Source organism: Teleopsis dalmanni, chromosome 2 (assembly GCF_002237135.1).
Source record: "Teleopsis dalmanni isolate 2A chromosome 2, ASM223713v2, whole genome shotgun sequence".
NCBI classification, from domain to species: Eukaryota; Metazoa; Arthropoda; class Insecta; order Diptera; family Diopsidae; genus Teleopsis; species Teleopsis dalmanni.
This window is the reverse complement of record NC_051847.1, coordinates 73,972,361-73,979,615: the sequence shown is the minus strand read 5'-3', so window position 1 is coordinate 73,979,615 and position 7,255 is coordinate 73,972,361.

The following is a 7,255-nucleotide window of genomic DNA, read 5'->3' as shown; positions in this document are numbered from 1 at the left end:
GTCATCCACATCCAAGAAGAATTATTGGGCTTAGTGTTATAGTAAGAATTAGCTATAGTCTCCAAAGTTAATAAAATTTGATATATTTAATAACATTAGATAAAGTGGATTGAACTTTTTCACAATTCTTAATTTAGTTGCAAATGGGAGAGTTATACTAAGACCTTAACATATTACTAATACCTGGAACTGCTTCAGTAACTTACAGTACAGTATCTTCAGCAAAAGGTTTATTATAATTTTGATAAGATCCTAAAGGTTGTTTTTGCTCTAAAAGCTGTGTTTCGTGAAGCATAAAACTGAACAGAAATTTTAAAGCTTAAGAAAAGCTAAAAGTTAAGAAAAAAAAAGAAAAGAGATTTTAAACTCTGCCTACTAGGACAAAATAGAAGATGCTGGACTGTATTGATTATTTTCACTCACAAATTTAGATGTGAACAAAATTGTGAAGAAAAACTGAAAACTCGTTTTTATTTTGATATGCAAATAAGATATGAAGCCGTTTAGAAATTAAAGAATGTATTTGAGACTATTCAACTCAAGATTCTCATACTAGTGGAAGAGGTAGTACTCTTAGAACTCGTTTCCAAATTAACATTTTTTAATGATTAGTTAACCGAAGATGATCTAAATGAAACACTAGGACTTAGAGGTTAGTTAAAGTCGATCATTAGCAGGAAAGACGATCATGGTTCGCTTACAATTTAATGTTATGATCTAATTATATTTAATGGATTTTTTAGTTTCTAAGATTTCTTAGATTTTAAGCTCCGGCTAATCTTCAATTTCTGCTTTAGATCTCTGTTTGTGTAGTCTCATGTAAGTGGATCTGATTAACACTCAAACGTGTTCTAAACTCATCATGTTCATAAATTCGATGTACCATAAAACAGTCGAGTTTTTCTGATTGATTCTGATTGAAAGGTTTTGATTTCGATAAAGTGATTGTTAAGTTTGACGACGAAAGACAAATAACTACAAAATCACATTATTAGGATTTCAAATGCATTTACATTTTTATTTAATTGATTAATTGATATCTGTTAATAATGATATCTAATTGATAATGTCACCCCAACATTATTAATGCTTCACTCCTGGTGACATCAACTTTAGCTATGCCATCGATTCACCGACTTGCGTTTAAAGAAGTTCCTTTTTGTTGTGGTAGGTGGAAAGGATCGAAAGTAATAATGTGGTACTTGAACTCATTAAAACTACTATTTAGAAAGGAATTGAGTAGATGTCAGTTAGCTTCAGTCTATGAAAGAACTAAGAATATAAGAAGGTTAGTATTTGGATTTACAAATTTATCTAAGCTAGACTATTTTTTTTTCACTTTACATATCTAAAGCGATATCTAATGCGACCCCCGTACCATAAAAAAGGGAAATCATTTTTAAATTTTGTTGCATACAAGATTTAAAAATAAAAAGTTTGCATGTCAAAACGCAGCTTAACTTGCAACACCCACAGTGTCTAATATGTACTTGCGTGTAAGAGATACAGACTGCAAGGTAACTAACTATTCGCACAGCTGCAAGAAATGCACTAACACTGTTCGTTGGGACCAGGAAAAGTTGAAAAGTTGCTAAAATTCACAATGCAACACACAGCTGGCGATGTCAATAAGTTGTGGCCAAAAACTTTTCGTGGTCACAATTCACGGTGGCAAGTAAAAAGATCCGAATTGAGATTGCGCGAACGTTTAGTAACAAAAGAAGAAAAAGAAGAATTGACCCACAGCGACCATGACAAGCGCCATACACGCGATCCCTCATAATGGGGCGGCAAATATCGCACATAAATTCATCAACAAATGGTGACTGTAAAATATAAACGATGTGCTACAGTTCCTCGATTCCAATGAAGGAAACTGGTCATCTTCTCTGCTCGTGAAAATTTGGCGCGTGTACTTTTCACTTAGTGAAGCGATTATTTCTTACTTGATCGTGCTGTCCAGGAAACAATCTATTTGTTTATTGTTGTTGTTGTTGTTGTGATTGTTACCGTTACTATTGTTATTGCTGCTCATTGGTAACGTTTATTTGCCTAAAAGTTGGTTTAATGTTGCGGCCCAGAAGGGACATTTTCGCTTGGCATGTTGTTGCAACATTGTGTCTAGCAAATATTTTTAAACTCCTTTTTATTAAATTTTTAAAAAATTTTATCACAATTTTAATGCTTTCGATTTATTTATTATTTCTTTTTTTGTTGTTATTTTTGTTGCTTTTTCTACTAATATTCAAATCACGATTTTTGAGCAAAGCCTTTGTTAACAACAGCGAGCGAACTCAAGGCAACCCAACCAAATCACCACTTGCAACATATTTCGTCTCCTCGATGGACTATGAAATGTTTTGCTGTTTAGTGCCGCAGGTACCTGTCGATCGTTAAGTTGATATGTCGATGGAATTGGTTTTAGCAATTTATATCTTTTGCGGTTATGCGGTACCTACTTAGACCGCAAGTACATACATATGTATGCATTGCATTCACTATTATTTTAATGAATCAAACTGACGATGATGTGTTGCCATTGAACGCCATTTTTGGAGACGTTGATTACGCTGCAGCGCCCTCGAAACAATTGCCAATTGTTAGTTGCTAGTTGTTGGTTGATAGTTGCTGGTTGCTGGTTGCTAGTTGCTAGTTATGGACTGACTGCGGCGAATGATGGATTTTCTTGTTGATCGGTATTGCCGCTGTTATTGCTGCTGTTGCGGTAAGCGGCAAAGTATAAATTTGGTGAAATTTACAAGCAGAAACAATAAACAAATTTTTATTTAAACAATTTATTGCATATACATTACTTTAAATATTTTTTATTGTTGCACCTTAGGGAAGCTGTATATTATTCATGTTATTTGTTTTTCATGTCAAAAGTTTTTATAAGTCGTGTACGGTTGATACTTACTTTCTTACATTATACTTAAGTAACATAAACCTTCTTCGGACTATTTGACTATTGAACTTTCTATACGAGTAATATCTTTAGAATGCTTTTACAATGAATTTTATAACGAAACTACTTCACCTTTCAGTTCATAGTTTGATAGCTGCTAATAAATGGTCTTTCGAATATCTCAAATGATTAAGTGAAGGCAAATAATTAAATGAAGACAATGAATTCTATCAAAATAATTGCACTTTAGTTAGTAGCTAATAAACAACATGTTTATACATTCAATTAAATTTTATACCGCATTTATATAGTGTAGTAAAATATTTTTATAGAAAAATCATAAATAGTCCCGATTTTTATAAAGAAAGGAATTTATAGCTCTTCTACTTAATTAGTTCCCTCGTCCATTTAGAAATTGCAGAAATTTCTCGTTTCACTCTTTAACGACTTAGTTGAGTTTTTGGCATATGGATTAAACTGCTAATTAAGATAAACAATATGTGTTTAATCACTTTAAAGTTATCTTCCCTATAAATTTGTGAGTTTCAAAGAAAGAAAGAAATTTCAGAAATAATTGGTTGTAACTATAAATCTCTTTGAGCTTAACCTTTTTTTCAAAGCAGTAAAATATAACAATTCTTCGTAGAGTAGACAGTGAAAAACTTTCAAAGTAATGAAGAATTGTTTAGTCATAAAAAAGTCTACTTAAGGAAACCATTTAGGTCGATATAGAAAGTATCCTAACTACTGATTTTTTCAATATAATTTTTATTGAATCGCTTTTATTTAAACCCCAAAAATAAGTTTTAGAATCCAAAAAACTAATAATTTCACATTACATACTACAATCAATTATGGAATGAATTGTGAATTATACTAAAGGACCTCTAAATAAAAAGCCAGGGCTTATTTACCAGATATTACGACGCATAAGTTGAATTAACATAAATAGAAAATCTTTAGGAAAGCAGTATGGTAGGTCTACCATTCCGTTACAGTTTAGATAAATTGATCATATTAACAAGCTGTCTATTCAGTGGCTTCACTTGGTTTTCAAGATTTGAAATATGTTTCTGCCTTATTCTCTCGAACTCGACTTTAACCATCAGAACTTCCACATCAAAATATATGTTCTCATTTCTGATATATCAGTGTGTACCAGTTATTATTCTTAATATCTTTACATGAGCTGTTTGAAGGATTTCAGCGTTTGATGCACAGACATTACCTTATAGCTGTAACCCGTACATCCAGATTGATTTAATAATTTAGTTGCATAAGAAGCCTTTATACTCTAGACATAAGGGAGACTGATGCCCGATTAGCCAGCGCAGATTTATAGCCTTGAACTTCATTTGAGTCCTTTTTTTAAAAATCTTGGTCAACTGTAAAAACTCTTATTAAATAGCAAGTGTTGCCAAAATAATCAAGTAATATTTTTATATAGAAAGAACTTGTTAATTTATCTATTAATTCAACATTCACACTGACGATTTGCTCATTATACCCACTAATGATTTACTATATAAAAAACTTTCATAAAATGAGCTCATTATCAATAAATCACCTCATTTAAGGTGAAATTTGTCAAATGCAACCCTTAAAAACAAATTTCACACAAGGGAAATTATTAAAATTTTAAATATTTGTCATATGTTTTATATAAAATGTAAGCAAACAATAGCTGAGCTGTAAACAAAGGCACTGGGACGTAAGTATTTAATAAAATTTTTGTTTTTATAATTTTAATATATAATTGTTATATAAAATATATATACATTATTGATATATTATTAAATGAAAAAAAAGTTTATAAAAGTTTTATAAGCTGCATAAATGAATTCATTATAATGTGAACGTTCACTCATTAATATAAATGAGTAAGTACCTAATGTTCTATAACGGTTAAGCTACAAGGCTGTAAGGCCAGGGTTGCCGTCTATCTATTTTTTAATTGATTGGAACAGAGACTCAAGTATTTAAAAGCATTTAAAAGCATCCTCTCTATTTTACATGAACTCTACTGTGATATTTATTTAGAAAAAATTACTGCACACAATCTATTTGCAAATTGAATGGAGTAAATGGACATTTTTCTTCGAATGACGAATACGAGATCTGCCTTTTAAATCTTATTCCAAACACAGTCGTTAATCAGTGAAAATGGTTTTATTATTTCTCGAAGTATTCTCCATGATGTTCAATATATTTTTCATTCGATGAAACTAATTTTCGAAACAGTTTTGCCACACTGAAGTTGGTGTTCTTAAAACCAGGGTTTTGAATATCTCAATGGCCTTTATGGGCGTAAAAAAACGCTCGTCATGCATTTTTTTTTTAATTTTTGGGAATAAGAAAAAGTCGGAACTGTAAGACGGATGATTATTACAGGTGATAGATAGATAGATTTTGAAAGAGTTGGGAACTATGTCACTACGTCACTGCATCTTTTGAAGATTATTGTGACAAACTCACTTTAGTTTCACACGCATGTAGCAGTTAAAAATATCATTATGTCGTTTGGAGAGATATTGCCAATTTCCGTTATAAGTGGATAGACAGTTTGTTAAGTATCGAAGTCTGAGTTTGGCAAGATTATCACAGTGACACAGAATCTGTTTTGCTGTTTCCTCTTCTTTGTGACAAAATCTGCAGCTATCAACCTTTGTAATACCTGGGTTTGATAGATGTATTGCTAATAGATGGATAGATGGATTGCTAACACTACGTTGTTCAAAAATAAATATATCAATATAGTGCTCCAATCAATGCCCCGTTGAAATTCCGAAGAAATTTGCAGGTTCTAATGAAGCTATGTGTTGAGGATATAACTTTTTTCTTGGTAAGAAGCGAGACCTACCAATACCTTTGCTGATCTATCACAGTGACACAGAATGTGTTTTGCTGTTTCCTCTTCTTTGTGACAAAATCTGCAGCTATCGACCTTTGTAATACCTGGGTTTGATAGATGTTTTTTGACTTTATAATGTCGAGTGAGAAACCTTGTGATGCCTTTTCTATTTAACATTAGTAGCTGATATCAGGTGATATGCGGGAGCTTATATTGCCGTGGGCTGCCAATACTTAGCGTTGCATGTCTGAAAAGACAGCCTACGTATGAATGTCTTATTAAAAGAGCAGTTATTTCTTGTCAATGTTTATATCATCGTGCTTGACTGCATTCCTTTTATGTTAATTGTCCTTTTTTAATTCATTACTGTAAACGATTTTAATTTCAATCTGTCTAAGTATTTTTTATTTGTTCTTGTTAGTGATTATTTTAACACGTATGTAATAAAATATGCTGCAAAAAGTTTATTATTACACTTACTACAGTTACTATAATCAATTGAAACGTCATTGCAATATATCCCATTATTTGTGACATGATAAATATGTTCCTGCGACTATTGATTGGCAATCACATTTGCATAAAATGTTCTCCTTAACATCAAATCTGCAATTCCTGCAATTATTTTTAGTTCTAATAGTGGAAAGACTGAAATGTAATTTATTCGCTTCCAAGTCGAGCAATAAACTTTATTGCAATTTAACAAAAAAAAAAAAGAAAAAAATAGAAAGGAAAAGATATTTTTCTCATTTGAAAAGTTATAGAATTGGTGTCAAGTAATATCTTAACAACAATGAACATGTTGCTATTATTGTGCCTGTCCGTCTGTCTCTGTGTCTGTCTGTTTGTCTGCATCTCTATCTGCCTGTCTGCCTGCCTGCCCGTCTTTGTCTGCAGTTACTAGAATTTAATAGCGAAATTGCATGCAAAATTCTCATAAGAAATGCTATTTACCCACAAAAGGAACTGTTGAGTACGCGTAACTAATTTTATCGAACCGAATTCAATTTCTTCCTCTCTACCGATTTACTGCTCTTGATTTTTTGTATCTTGTATCGGTTGTTGCTGCTACTGTTATTGTTGTTGTTGTGTTGTTAACGACTTCTCAATGAACTCACATAACAACGACGACTTGCAACAAGCGATAAAATGCGACATATGCGGTGCGTGCTTTAAGTATATCAGATACGCAGAGTACATAAATGCAGATACTTTTAATTCTGAGTATAGGAAACGTACGTTTAACCACGCCTAAGTTTTCTTTTTATTTGCTGTTAAGAAAAAAGACTCTAATGACAGTATTTCGAAACCCAATTAAACTTAAAATATTTTAGCTACTTTAGTTTACTTTACGCCTACCATTTCACTGACTCATGTCAATATTTGTAAAATCGAAGCGCTTAAGTTCAACTTAATTGGCAAGTATCTATACACATACGTACAAGGATACTTGGTCGTGTCTGTTTCCACATGTAGAACTCTCCTGCCTTTCAGTTGTC